This window comes from Stomoxys calcitrans, chromosome 3 (assembly GCF_963082655.1).
Source record: "Stomoxys calcitrans chromosome 3, idStoCalc2.1, whole genome shotgun sequence".
NCBI classification, from domain to species: Eukaryota; Metazoa; Arthropoda; class Insecta; order Diptera; family Muscidae; genus Stomoxys; species Stomoxys calcitrans.
Genome location: NC_081554.1, coordinates 191,181,461 through 191,197,538, shown reverse-complemented (window position 1 = coordinate 191,197,538; position 16,078 = coordinate 191,181,461).

Genomic DNA, 16,078 nt, shown 5'->3' with positions numbered 1-16,078 from the left:
GGCGCTCTAGAGGCTCAAGAACTAAATGCGTTAGATCGATTTATATGGGTGCTATATCCGGTTATAAACCGATTTCTACCATACTTGACATAGTTGTTGAAAGTCAAAACAAAGCACTTCATGCTAAATTTCAGCCAAATCGGATAATAGTTGCGTCCTCTTGCGTCGAAGAAGTCAAGATCCAAGATCGGTTTATATGGCTGCTATATCAGGTTGTAAACCGAAACATAGCTCAGTAGTTAGAAGTCATAATAATACATTCAAGATTTCAGCCAAATCCTACAAGAATTGTGCCCTCTAGAGACTCAAGAAGTCAAATAAGAATTTCGGTTTATAATGGTGCTTTATTAGGTTATGAACCGATGTCGATCTGGCTTGGCATAGTTGTTGGTAGTCAAAACAAAACATTTCGTGCAAATCGAATAAGAACTGCGCCCTCTAGAAGACTCAAGAAGTCAAGATCCAAGATAGGTTTTTTATGGCAGCTATATCAGGTTATAAATCGATTTTAATTATACATAGCACAGTAGTTAGAAGTCATAATAAAGCACCCATTTAAAATTTCATCCAAATCGATTAAAAACTGCGCCCTCTAGCGGCTCAAAAGGTCTAGATCCAAGATCAATTCATATGGCAGCTATATCAGGTTATGAACCGATTAAACCATACTAAGCACTGATGTTGGAAGTCATAATAAAACAGTTCATGCAAAATTTCAGCTTAATTGGATATAAATGGCGCCCTCTAGAGGTCTAAGAAGTCAAGATCCCAGATCGGTTGATATGGCAGCTATATCAGGTTATGAACCCATTTCAACCATACCTTGCACAGTTGAAGGAAGTCATAACACAACACTTAATTCAAGATCTCAGCCAAATCGGATGGAATTACGCCCTCTAGTGGCCCAAGAAGTCAAGATCCAAGATCGGTTTATATGGCAGCTATATCAGGTTATGAACCGATTTAAACCATTCTTAAGTACAGATCTTTGAAGTCATAACAAAACACTTCATGCTAAATTTCAGCTTAATTGGATGAGAATTACGCCCTATAGAGGCCTAAGAAATCACGATCCCCGATCGGGTAATATGACAGCTATATCAAAACATGGACCGATTTAAACCATATTTTGCACAGTTGTAGGAAGTCATTACAAAACGCTTCATGCAAAATTTCAGCTTCAAGCAATCAAGACGCAAGATCGGTTTATATGGCACCAATCAAGACACAAGATCGGTTTATATGGCAGCTGTATCAAAACATGGACCGATTTGGCCCATTTACAATCCCAGCCGACCTACACTAATAAAAATATTTGTGCAAATTTGAAGTGCCTAGCTTTACTCCTATGAAAGTAAGCATTCTTTCGGCAGACGGACGGGCGGAAAGACGGACGGAAATGGCTAGATCGACCTTAAATGTCATGACGATCAAGAATATACATACTTTATGGGGTCTTAGATGAATATTCCTAGGAGTTAAAAATAGAATGGCGAAATCAGTATACCCCCATCCTATGGTGGACCAATAAAAATTAAACATTATCCAAAATCTGACCTACATATATATGGGAGCTACATCTAAATTTGAACCGATTTTGACGAAACTTCTTAGACATTGTGGTAGGTATCGAGGAAAGGGTTGTGCATAATTTTGGCAATATTGGTCGATAAATGCACTCGCAATTGCTTTAAGAGCAAAAATCAGACAAAAAATCTATATGGCAACTATATCTAAACCTGAACCGATTTTTATGAAATTAACCAGCAATATTAAAAGACATAAGAAAATCTTTCCTGCCAAATTTCGAGAAAATCGGTTAACAAATGATCAGTTTATGGCAATATTTCTTAAAGTCGGACGAACATATCCAAATCTGAACCGAACGGGAACTATATTTTTAATGCCATATTCAAATATAATACCTTTCAATACCTTTCATTTGATACCCATATTGTCCCGCTCGGTCCACTTTTGATTTTGAGTTGTGTGGGAAGGGTCCGTCCCCCTTCCGATACCGAAAAATTATATAGCCTATGTTTCCATCAAGACCAACCTACACAATATGCGAAAATTTCGAGAAAATCAGTTCTGGCGTTTTTTAGTCTATACAGAACAAAAAAATTGAGTCCCATATATCCGCGATTGGCTAATGTGGCCCCCTTACTTCGACATGAATTTGTATGCCAGATTCGTTATCTACTCTCGCATACTTTAAATTTGGTGCCCATATTGTCCTTATCGGTCCACTTTTGATTTTGGGTGGTGTTTTTGGGGTAACGGTGGAGTGTCCGCCCCCTTCCGTTATCAATTTATTATAGAGCCTATTACTACGTCCTCACCACATTCGCAATCTACTCCCGAATACCTTTCATTAGAGTCCCATATTGTCATGATCGTCAAATAAACCTATTTTAAGAGGTTTTGGGGCTGGGCGGCCACCCTGGTACTTGGACCCAACTTTTATTATTCGTACTCTACTCTTGATTACCTTTCATTTGAATCCCATATTGTCCAGATCGGTCCACTTTTATTTTTGGGTAGTGCTTTTATGGTAAGGGGGAGGGTCCGCCCCCTTCCCGATATCAAAAAATGATATAGCCTATGTTTCCTTCCAGACCAACCTACACAATCTGTGAAAATTTGAAGGAAATCGGTTCAGCCGTTTTTGAGTCTAAAGGGAACAAACAAACAAACCGACAAACAAACACAAATTGAATTTTTTATATAAGATTACTACAAATCGGACAAACATATATATGGAAGCTATATCCAACTCTGAACCGAATTTTTTCATGTTCAATTGACTTCTTCTTTTGGCCGGAAAACTTGCTTGTACCAAATTTCAGGAAGATCGGATGAAAATTGTGACCTGTAGTTTGTACACAATTTAACATGGACAGACGGACAGACAGGCGGACATAGCTATATCGAATCAGAAAGTGATTATGAGTCTATCGGTATATTTATCATTGGGTCTATCTCTCTTCCTTCTGGGTGTTGCACCACAGTAGTTGTGTAGGGTATATATATTAAATAAATTTTCAATTTTGTTTTGTTTTATTATACCTATCACCATTGGATAGGGGGTATTTTCATTTAGTTATTTCGTTTGCAACACATCGAAATACTCATTTCCGACCCTAAAAGGTATATATATTTCGGATTGTCGTAAAAATCTAAGACGATTTAACGATGTCCGTATCTCTATCCGTCCGTCCGTCTGTTGTAATTACTCTACAGCCTTCAAAAATTGAGTTATTGAGCTGAAATTTGGCACAAATACATTTTTTTGTTTGTTCTACGCAGTCTAAGTTCTTGAACGGGCCAAATCGGACCATATTTGGATTTGGCTGCTATATACACCGATCGCCGATAGAGGGTCTGAAGCCCATAAATGCGTTATTTATTACCCGATTTCGCTGAAATTTGAAACAATGAGTTGCTTTTAGCCTCCCTTTACCCGGCCTATATATGGTACAGATCGGTCTATATTTGCCATATAGTCCGATCTCCAGATGAAGGGTCTGAAGCCAAAAAAAACTTTAAGTTTTAACCGATTTCGCTGAAATTTGAAACAGTGAGTAGTTTCAGGCCTCCCTATATAGGACACAAATATGACATAGATCGGACTACATTTAGATATAGCTGCCATATATACCGATCTGGCTATAAAGGGTCTGAAGCCCATAAAAGCTTTATTTGTTACACGATTTCGTTGAAATTTCAAACCGTGAGTTTTTTTTAGCCTCCCAACATCCAACTTAAATATGGTTCGGATCGGACTATATTTAGATATAGCTGCTATGTAGACTGATCTGTCGATAAAGGGTCTTAACCCCATAAAAGCTTTACCTATTACCCGATTTCGCTGAAATTTGAAACTGTGAGTACTTTTAGGCCATATGACATTTGACCCGAATAAGGTTGAAATCGGAATATATGTAGATATAGCTGCTATATAGACCGATCTGCTGGTTAAAGGTCTAAGGCCCATTAAAGCTACTTTTATTACCCGACTTAAGGGTCTGAGGTCCATAAAAGCATCATTTATTACCAGATTTCGTTGAAATTTGAAATTGGCAGTAGTTTTAAGCCTCCTGACATCCGATCTAAATATGGTCCAGATCAGACTATGTAGATATAGCTGTCATATAGACCGATCTTGTAATTTTCGATCTTAATCCTCTAAAAAGCAGATTTATTGTCTGATTACGCTGAAACTGTTACTTGTATATGAGTTCTTGGGACCTGAATAAAATCGAGACTAACCCCTATTTAGCTACAACTAGGGATATAATAGTGGAGTTTTAATAAAATAGGATTTTTATTATATCCTTGATGGTGGGTATCCAAAGTTCGGCACGGCTTAACTTTACACGTTCTTACTTGTTTTAATTTTCTATTTTCTAAAAAAATCACTGTGCGACTAAGAAAAATAACAAAAACTTGCAACATTACCTCTACCTCACTACCTTCTCTTTCTCTTGACCAACATTACAAAAAAATAAGCAACACCAAAGCGAACGAAGCTTTAAAGAGTAAATTGTACATAAAAACTAAAACAAATGCAATTTTATGTTTTTACCACAATAGAGTCATAGTCATTTTAGGTAGGAGTAAAGTTGGCCATGGGTCAGCTTATCCATATGGCTTAGGTTTTGGTCAACATGCTTTTGCTTTTGACATTTGTATCAATGTTGGGTTTTTATGTCTCCATATTCGGGCAGTGATTTCATTGGCCATTACCCCTATTGCTTTACTTTTGGTTTACATGGCAAACAACTTAATTGGGTTTAGATTTTTTTAGTGTTTTTGTTACATCTAAAGGAGTAGAAAAAAATGAAACATTCATATATACATTTTGCTTGCCTTTGGTTATATTTTTTTTAAACAGCCGTAAAAACACAAAATTTAAATTAGTTTGTTTGAGTAAAAAGTATAGAAGTGATTGAAAGGAAGCCAAGATTTTGCTTTTACATATGTTTAATTTTTGTTGCATACTTTTAGGGTCGTATTAAATCCAGCCGCTAACGGCATGCATAGTTTCAGTATTCATCAAAAGAGATATGACCTTTTTTACAAACCCTCCCTTTCTCTTTGCTCTATCTCTGTCTTACAGTTTAGCCCTCATATTTATTTATCTTTTTGTATACATCAAAAATCTTAATGATGTCCATAAATTTTCGCCACATAAAATATAGACTACCATTGTGGCACGAAAAGGAATACAACATAGACGAAAAAAATAAACGGAACGTTAACAAAGGACCCTTTAATATGCGTTGGGCATGTTAAAAAGCATTAAAATTTTCGTTTATGGACAAAAGTATTTATCGAACGTGTCCAGTGTTTGGTCAGCAGCATCATATGAATGAAAAACAAAATCTATTAAGGGTTAAATATACAAAGGCTTAACAAAATTGATGGTATGCCTTAGAAGGATGGCAGTAAGGGCTGGTCTAAGCAACAACAATAGAAAAAAACAAGAATTGCCCTAAAATCAAATCACAAAAGCGTCTTAAATTTCGATATACACCCACCCATATGTGGCAGCTGCAGACAAAAGCCTTTGCCATAAGATGTTGCCAGCCATCCTTAGCAAAACTTTTGCAAAATAAGGTAACGAATATTTAGTTTCAACTCAATTTACTACAATTTGATAAGAGAAAAATCGAAACACGTAAACGGTTTTCCCTCAAAAAAAAAAATCTATGCTATCAAAAAAGCAACCATAGCCAATGAAAATGTCTATGCTAAGGAAACAAAGAAAAAAAAACTCGATTTTTCCCCCAATCAGATGGCAAGCCAACAAACATTTGCTGGCTGATAAGAATCTGTGTAAATTCACAGCTTGAAAAGTAGGTTCCAGGCAAGATATGTTTACAGCAGCATTGCATGCATGGGAAAAAGGAAATAGAGACAAAACTAAAAACCCCTACCCACCTTAAGCCAAAAATCACAACCGTCATCTGCAGAAGAGCACAGACGCATACCCAGGAAACCTGAAGACAGGACAACATCATATTACAAAAGGATATGTCTATTCATTGGTGTAGCATAATACCAAATGAAGATGATGGCACACATGCCAATTTTGAACCTGTCGATAAGGACATCTGTGAGCATTTTACTTGAAATGTCTCTTAAGTGTAAGGAAAATCGAAAAATCCTTAAGGAAGAACAAATAAAAGCTGGTAAGGGACTTAAAATCACTTTATCACTTAATGGTTAAAATTAAGATTTTTCCTCCAACCACCAGAGGTGATTACCTTACACCGGAAAAAATTGAAAGCTTTGAAAAAAATCATCTCAATTTTTACTTTTTAAACTCACCACCGATAGATAGAGGTATATTCATTTTGTCATTAAGTTTGCAACACATCGATATATTAATTTTTAGCCCTATAAATTACATATTCCCGTATTCTTGATCGTGGTAAAAAACAAAGACGGTGTCCATCTGTCGGTTGAAATCACGTTAGTCTTAAAGAAAAAATAGAGATATTGAGCTGAAACTTTGCACAATTTTTTTTGTCCATAGGCAGTTTAAGTTCGAAAATGGGCTATATCGGACAATATCTTGATATAGCACCCATATAAACCGATATGCCGATTTATGGTCCTAGGCCCATAAAAGCCACTTTTATTATCCGATTATGCTGAAATTTGGGACAGTGAATTGTGTAGGGCCCTTCGGTGTTTGTTCTTAATTTGGCACAAATCAGTCCAGATTTGGATAAAGCTGCCATATAATCAAATCTCTCGATTTAAGACCTTGGACCGTCAAAAGGAGCATTTTTTTGTCCTGTTTCGCTGGAATTTAGGACAGTGAGTTGTGTTAAGCCCCTCGATATCCTTCTTGAAGATAGACCATATCGGTCCAGATTTGGGTATAGCTGCCATATGGCCTAATCTCTCGATTAAAGGTCTTGGGCCCATATAAGGCGAAGTTTTTGTCCGATTTTGCAGAAATTTAGGACAGTTAGTTGTATCTTTTTCGAGGATGGCCTAGATCGGTCCAGGTTTGGATATAGCTGCCATATAGACCGATCTCTCGATGTAACGTCTAGGACCCATAGGAATCGCATTTGTTGTCCGATTTAGCCGAAATTTGGGACAGTGAGTTTTGTTAGGCCCTTCGATATCTTGTTTCAATTTGGCCCAGATCGGTTCAGGTTTGGATATAGCTGCCATATAGACCGATCTCTCGGTTTAAGGTCTTGGCCCCATTAAAGGCACATTTATTATCCCATTTCGCTGAAATTTCACACTGTGGCTTATGTTAGGCTTTTCGCCAACCGTGTCCTATGTGGTCAGATCGGTCTATATTCGGATATAGCTGCCAAAAAGACCAATATTAAAACAAAATGGAACAGCGACTTCTATTTGTTAGACCACCCAGTGTCCGTGCCGAAAATCGTTCAAATCGGACCATTTGGATATAGCTGCTATGACGAAAGGTGGTTTACATATATACCAGAAGTGGTGGGTATCCAAAGTTCGGCCCGGCCAAACTTACTTGTGGATGCATTTGAGATGAATGTTTGAAAAGCAAGTTATTTTTTAACCGAAACTATAGCACACATGAAACGGTCAATGACTTTTTGAAAGCTTGAAACCCATTCTTTTTTAAGCAATTTGAAGTTTTTGCACTTCAATTCGTTGAAAATAATAAATGAATATTTTGATAAAAAAGACAAAAATTATTATTACTTATACGCTACCGTTTACCAAATGAAAAAACTGTTTTTTTAAAGCAAGCGAATTGATATGAATGAAAATAAAATATATGTATTATTGATAGCAATTCCAGCTCACACATTGTTAATGAATTTCCCGTGTGTGCACAATATTTTCAATCTAATCAGGGACGCTATTCCTGCCTTTCTTGAATATCTTCCTAATGCAAAATGGAACCTTGATTATAAGTGCCTTTAATGCAAGGAGAAACTTTTTCAAATTCGGAAATCCACTGAGAGTTATACTCCAAACTGTTCCGCCTAACATGGTTGAGAGAAAACGTCGAAGGTGATTTGAAAAACTTCATAACTATGTAATTTTCAATGAAAATTTATTCAAAATTTAATTTTTACAGAATATTTCTGAAAACTTAATCTTTGGAAACCGTCGTCCAAATTAAATTTTTACAAAAATCTGTATAAATCGATAGGAAATCCATTGAAAGCTGTACTCCGAACTATGGCGCCAAAGTTGGTTGATATCTCGAAAGACTAAAGTACAACAGAAACGGTCACGGTTCTAATTGGATACCATAGTTTTCCGAATGACTGATCTCGGACAATTTTTTTCTGCACCTATATAAAGTTCGTCCATAATGTAATAGCAACGATCATTATGATACCTGATTACGTTTTTATTTTCCCATATCATTTTTTTTTTGCTTTAAAAAGCAATTTTTGGTTTATGGGAGCGTATAAGTAATAATAATTCTTTGAGTTAATCAACAAAATATTTACTATCCATTGCGAATGAACTGATAACAAAAAGTTTTCAATCATTTATAATGGAAAAGAGAACAAACTTTCAGAAAATTACCATTTTGTTCATGTGTGCATAGTAGTGTGATTTAATAAAGGCTCAGCATTACGAACATTACTCTCACCACCAATCACCAAAAACGTATTTTGCCTTAGTTTTTAATGATTGTTTGCTTTTGCCGAAAAGAAACATGATACAAGTGGTCTTAAGATAGACAATATGAAATTATAATTGCAATTTGACACACCATACAAAATTTCGCCGAAATGTTTGTTTTTCTAAAACATTGCGCGAGAACTAAAGTCCGATCGAAAATAAATGTAAGATGTGACTTTAGTTCAGCACTCGGTCAACTATTGATTTTCATGGAAAATTTTCTAAAAAATTTTTCTAAAACAAGTCCATGAAAAGCAATGTTTCTTAAATTAAAGTCTGATTGGCAAAGAAAATTTCATCAAAATTCGATTTTCAAAGCAAATTTCGTATAAAATTCGATTATCGGAAAATTTCGAGAGAAATTATTTTTCATAGAATTTTTAGTTTTTATAGCATTTTTGATGCAAATTTCATCGGTATTGATTTCAACAGAGAGGAAGTAAACATTATTTAACCAAAATGTGTTATAAAGGGTGGCCTTTTAAGAGCTAAAAATAAGTAAAAGCGTGCTAAGTTCGGACGGGCCGAATCTTAAATACCCTCCACCATCGATTGCATTTGTTAAAATCTTTGAATTCCTTTTTCACCTATATATGACCTATATAAAGTTATTGACCGATATGGACCGCGCTTATCATGCTGTACTCCAAAATTTTAGGCAAAATGAAAAATTCTTGCGCCCTCCAGAGGTTCAGAAGGTCATATTTTGAGATCGGTTCATATGGCAGCTATATCAGGTTATGAACTGATTTAGATCATACACAGTTGTTGAAAGTCAAAACAAACTAATCAGATAAGAATTGGGCCCTCTAGAAGCTCAAGAAGTCTAATCGGGAGATCGGTTTATATGGCTGCTATATCAGAATACGAACTGATGTAGACCATACCTAATATATAGTAAGGAGTCATACCAAAATGATATGTGCAAAATTTCAGCCAAACCGGATAAGAATTGCACCCTCTAGAAGCTCAAGAAATCTAATCGGGAGATCGGTTTATATGGCAGCTACATCAGGTTATGGACGGCTTTAGACAATACTTACCACAGTTGTTGAAAGTCATAACAAAACACTTTATCCAAAATTTCAGCCAAATCGGATAATAAGTGGCCCTCTACAAGCTTAAGAAATCAAGACCCAAGATAGGATATATGACAGCTATATCAAAACACGGACCGATTTGGCCCATTACCCAACCAACCTACATTGATGAGAAATATTAGTGCAAAATTTCAAGTGCTTAGCTTTACTTCTTTGAAAGTTAGAGAGCATTCGACAGATGGACGGATTGATGGACGGACATACGGAGGGATATGGCTAGATCGACTTAAAATGTTATGACGATCAAAAATATATGTACTTTTTGGGGTCTTAGAGGAATATTTCTAGGCGTAACAAACGGAAAAACGAAATGAGTATACCAGTTGTATATCCTCTCATGATAGCGCTCATGATTCACAGTAACGTTGTGTTTCGCATCATCTCTGAAGAAGTACGGTCCAATGATTCCACCAGCCCATAAACCGCAACAAACTTTTTCTGGATGCATTGGTAGCTTTTGTAATGCTTCTGGCTGATCTTCCCTCCAAAATGGACGATTCTGCTTATTAACGTACCCAGTGAGCCAAAAATGAGCTTCGTCGTAAAATGGAAGAAGCGCGCAATGAACATTCCTAACAGAGCAAGCATGTTGATAATAAAATTCAGTAATTTGAAGGCTTTGTTCGTTTGCAAGACTATTCATGGTTTAATTATATATCAAACTTTGACAGTGGAACAAAACACTAAACGATCGTGAACTGTTTAAACTGGAGTTGTCAAAAAGATACTAGCTAAAAAAACATCCTTTCATTAAAACCCTCTTTAGGGTATAATCGAGAATGTATGGTAAAAATTTGCACTCAGCTCAAAAAATAAGACATTTAATAGCAAGGCAGTCTCGACCAAGGTTACATTTAGAGTAAATGGGATAATATACGAGAGGCTGTAGAAAATGTTCGATAACATGAAATGTTTTATGCACACATTAAAAATTCATTGACAGCATGTTAGCTAAGATAATTTAAAGACATTGGTATGCTTCATATAAATCATATCAATTCGTTTGCCTTTAAAATCCATGTTTTAATTATGATTGGGTAATGGGAGCGTATAAGTATTAACAATTATTTGACTAATACAGATAAATATTGATTTTCTACTGCAAACGAATTGATACGATAAAGTTTGAAATCATTTTGAACAGAAGGAGAATCAGGCTTTCATCATATCAACAGCACGTCTATGTGTGCATTGTTGTCTGGGTTAAATAAGGGTTTTAATTACAAAAATTTTTCTTACACAAATATGAACATTTATTTCTTTTTTTTCTTTTTTGCTTCAAAAACTTGTAAGCACTGGAATAGATTCATAACAAGATTACACCAATATACATTCCCGCAAGCGAAATTTGTCAAACTATGAAACCTCAACGATCTCAGTTGGTTTCAAAATTGTGTTAGGAAAAGGATAATTGAAAGTGCTGCATAAACACAAGGTCTAACACGCAGCGTCACCATTATAATTGGTGATAAGTTTTTATTTAAATTTAATTAAGAAAATTTCTCAAATTTAGTTATTTATTAACATTTATTAAGAATTCACCACAATATCATAGTTGTACTTCTTTTTCTCCTGGGAAAATTTGTCTTCCTACATTTTTTGTATTGGTCTAGCTGAGATTGGTCTTTATATTAGCATATAAAACTCGATTTAACTTCATCTCTCCCACAACTGCTTGGCTTGTTTAAAGTCAAATGACACCTTAAGAATCTTCTTTTCGTTTAAAAATTTTTTTTCTCTGTGCCATCAGGATAAACATGTTCAGCAGTCTCTGAAAAAAATCGATCCTTCAAGACAAAAAGGCCAACACAACTCTACTGGCCATTGGGCATACAAACACCAACATATTCTCACTTACACGCACACATACGTAAGGGGTTGAAATATGAACCATTGCCATCATCAGAGGTATCCGTATCCGTTTGATGCCTTTACACTTCAATAGGAGGGTGCTAAAATGAATCATTTCATATGTTTCCCATTTTCGTTGTCACACAGAGCCCTTTTTTGGACAAAATAAAAAAAGGCAAAGACAACAATGATGACTACTGCGGTCATATAACGCCATTTTCATGTTTTCTCCCCATAAAAAAAAACTCAATACTGGTCATCTCTCGATATATATGAGTATTAACAATAAATAGGCGAAGCGAAAAAATTACGTTTTTGTCTTCCTTTTTTTTTGTAAGGGATACAATATAAAGCCTTTCCTCTTGCTGACATGTGGAAAACTTTTCCTCCAGGACTTAACACCAAAAAAAAAAAAAAATAAAGCGAGCAAAAATATATATATATACATTGTGGTCAATCGCCTTGCGTTAATAACCCAAATAAACTCAATATGTTCAAAAATAAATTACCAATGAAACAACATTTGGGGGTGGCGGCTAAAACGGCACACGTTCAACAGCCATAAATAAAGAACAACATAAGGACTTCAGTTTAGCAATCATATCGAGGACATTATAAAAATTCTCAATGAGTTGCTAGAATGTATGTGTTAGGAGAAAATGCCAGCAAGTGAGTGAGTGAGTTAGCGAAGGGCCATGTGTCGAAGGAAGCCTAACATAATTGATTAGAGTAATTGGGCATTTATCCATGGGTTAACCAGCACATTTGGTTTATGCCTAAGATAAGGATATTATTCAATTAAATTAAGCATTGCCACAACAATATGTTTCCGTTTCCTAGAATGAATTATGACTTATATTTCAAAGATTAAGAAAATTGCCAGAAAATTATGGAAAAACTAACAAATAGGCCACCAATATTGAATAAAAGTTATGGCACAAAAAAATGTCATGCTTGGAAAAGTTTTATTAAAGTTACAACCGAAAGATTGAAGAGGAAGAGAATATTCCATTAGAACTGCAAAATGTCTTTAGATGCTACATAGAAAAAGTATTCATTGTAATAATAAAAGAAATTTAGGGATATTTAAAGAGGAAAAATCAAAAACAATAAATAGCGTGCTATGATCGCCTGGGATGTGGACCGCATTTGTCAAGTTCTATGAAGTTATTGACCGACATGGAACGTAATTGTCATCGCTGTTATAAGTCATAGAAAAAACACCACCTCCAAAATTTTACGGAAATCGAGTAAGAATTGCGTCCTTCGGAGGGTCGGAAAGTCAAACTGGGAGATCGGTTTATATGGCAGTTACATCAGATTATATACCGATTTAAACCATACTTAGAACAATTGTTGAAAGTCATACTAAAATGATATGTGCAAAATCGGATAAGAATTGCGCCCTCTAGAAAGAAGCTCAAGAAACCTAATAGGGAAATCGGTTTTTATGACATCTATATATCAGGATATGAACAAACTTGGACCATATTTGGCACAGTTGTGGAAAATCATACCAATTTTCATCCAAATCGGATAAGAATTGCGCCCTCTAGAAGCTTAAGAAGTCTAATCAAGAGATCGGTTTATATGGCAGCTATATCAGCTTATAAACCGATTGAAAGCATACCTAGTAGAATTGGGTTGTCCAAAAAGTAATTGCGGATTTTTCATTTAGTCGGCGTTGACAAATTTTTTTACAGCTTGTGACTCTGTAATTGCATTCTTTCTTCTGTCAGTTATCAGCTGTTACTTTTAGCTTGATTTAGAAAAAAAGTGTAAAAAAATTATATTTGATTAAAGTTCATTCTAAGCTTTATAAAAAATGCATTTACTTTCTTTTAAAAAATCCGCAATTACTTTTTGGGCAACCCAATAGAAAGAAATACCAAAACACCGTGTGTAAACTTTCAGCCAAATCGGATAAGAATTCCGCCCTCTAGAAGCTCAAGAAGTCAAGACCCACGATCGGTTTATATGACAGCTATATCAAAACATTAACTGATTTTGGCCATTAACGATCCTAACCGAACTACACTAATAAGATGCTCTTGGGCCAAGCGTCTTTCTTGACAGACAGATGGATAGGTGGCCAGACGGACGGACAAGGCTAGATCGACAATCGAGAATATATATTTATCAAGAATATATATGACGATATAGAATATATATTTATTTATATTATTATCTAGTGGCTCCAGAAGTCAAGATCCAAACTCGGTTTATATGGCAGCTATATCAAAACATAGACCGATATGGCCCACTTACAATCCAAACTTACCTACATATTTGTGCACAATTTTCAGCTGCTAGCTTTACTCCTTCGAAAGATAGCGTGCTTTCGACAGACGGGCGGGCAGACGGGCGGGCAGACGGGCGGGCAGACGGGCGGGCAGACGGGCGGGCAGACGGTCGGGCAGACGGGCGGGCGGACGGGCGGGCAGACGGGCGGACATGGCTAGTTTGACTTAAAATTGTCATGTCGATCAAAAATATATATACTATATGGGGTCTTAGAAGAATATTTCTAGGAGTTACAAATAGAATGACGAAATTAGTATATCCCCATCTTATGGTGGAGGGTATAAAAATGGAATTGAACAAAATTTCGATATGATTTTAAAGGAAAATTTACGAACTTGCTTAAATAAATCGAAACTAATTAGTGGTTTTTCAGACGTTTAATATCCACCATAATAGGATGGCGGTGTACTAATCTAGTCATTTCGTGTGTAACACCACGAAATATTCATCTAAGACCCCATAAAGTATATATATTTTTTTGATCGTCTCTACGAAGGACGGACTTCCGTCCTTCTGTCGAAATCACGATGGCAGTCGAATGCATAAACCTAGCCTCTTGAAATTTTGGACAGATACTAAGTATTGATGTAGGTCGTTGGGGACTGCAAATCAGCCATATCGGTTCAGATTTTATATATAGCTCAAATATAAGCCGATCTCTCGAATTGACTTCTTGAGCCCCTGGAAGCCGTAATTTGTGTCCGATTTGGCTGAAATTTCGCATGTAGGGTTATGTTATGACTTTCAATAGCTGTGCTAAGTACGGTCTGAATCGGTTTTTAACGTGATATAGCTACCGTATAAACCGATCTCCCGATTTGACTTCTAGATACAAGCCGCAATTTTTGTCCGATTTGGCTGTCGAAGGACCTAACACAACAGTGAGTTGTGTTAGGTCCTTCGACATCTTCCCGTAATATGGCACAGATCGGTCCAGATTTGGATATACTTGTTATATAGACCGATCTCTCGATTTAAGGTTTTGCGCCCAAAAAGTCGCATTAATTATCGGATCTCGCCGAAATTTGAGACAGTGAGTTATGTTAGGCCCCTTGACATCCTTCTTCAATTTGGCACAGATCGGTCCAGATTTGGATATAGCTCCCATGTAGACCGATCTCTCAATTTTAGGTTTTGGGCCCAAAAAAGTTGCATTTATTATCCGATCTCGCCGAAATTTGGGACCGTGAGTTATGTTATGTTATGTCTCTCGATTTAAGGTTTTTAGGCCCATAAAAGGCGCATTTATAATTCGATTTCCCAAAAAGATCGATATTTTGCTCTACAAAATTTAACATTCTTTTATACTTATTAGACCTCTCAATATCCGTGTCGAATTTGGTCCAAATCAGACCATATTTCGATAAAGCTGCTATGAGGGCATAAATTATGCATTTTTCACCGGATTAGTACAAAAGGTGGTTTACATTTATACCCGAGGCGGTGGGTATCCAAAGTTCGGCCAGGCCTTTTTACTTGTTTTATTTTATTTAATTTTATTTATTTTTATAACCTCCACCATAGGATGGGGGTATACTAATTTCGTCATTCTGTTTGTAACACCCGGAAATATGCGTCTAAGACCCCATAAAGTATATATATTCTTGATCGTGGTGACATTTTAAGCCGAACTAGCTATGTCCGTCCGTCTGTTCGTCCGTCCGTCTGTCTGTCGAAAGCACGCTAACTTTTGAAGGAGTTGAGCTGCTTGAAATTTTCCACAAATACTTCTTATTAGTGTAGGTCAGTTGGTATTGTAAATGGGCCAAATTAGTCCATGTTTTGATGTAGCTGCCATAAAATCCGATCTTGGGTCTTGATTTCTTGAACCTCTAGAGGGCGCAATTCTCCTCCGATTTGACTGAAATTTTGCACGAAGTGTTTCGATATCACTTCCAACAACTATGCTAAATATGGTTAAAATCGATCAATAACCTGATGATTGATATCACTTCCAACAACCATGCTAAGTATGGTTAAAATCGGTCTATAATTTGATATAGCTGCCATATAAACCGATCTTGGATCTTAACTTCTTGAGCCTCTAGAGAGCGCAATTCTCTTCAGATTTGGCACAAATTTTGTACAACGGCTCCTGCCATGGCCTTCAACATACGTGTGCAATATGGTCAGAATCGATCTATAGCTTGATACAGCTCCCATAT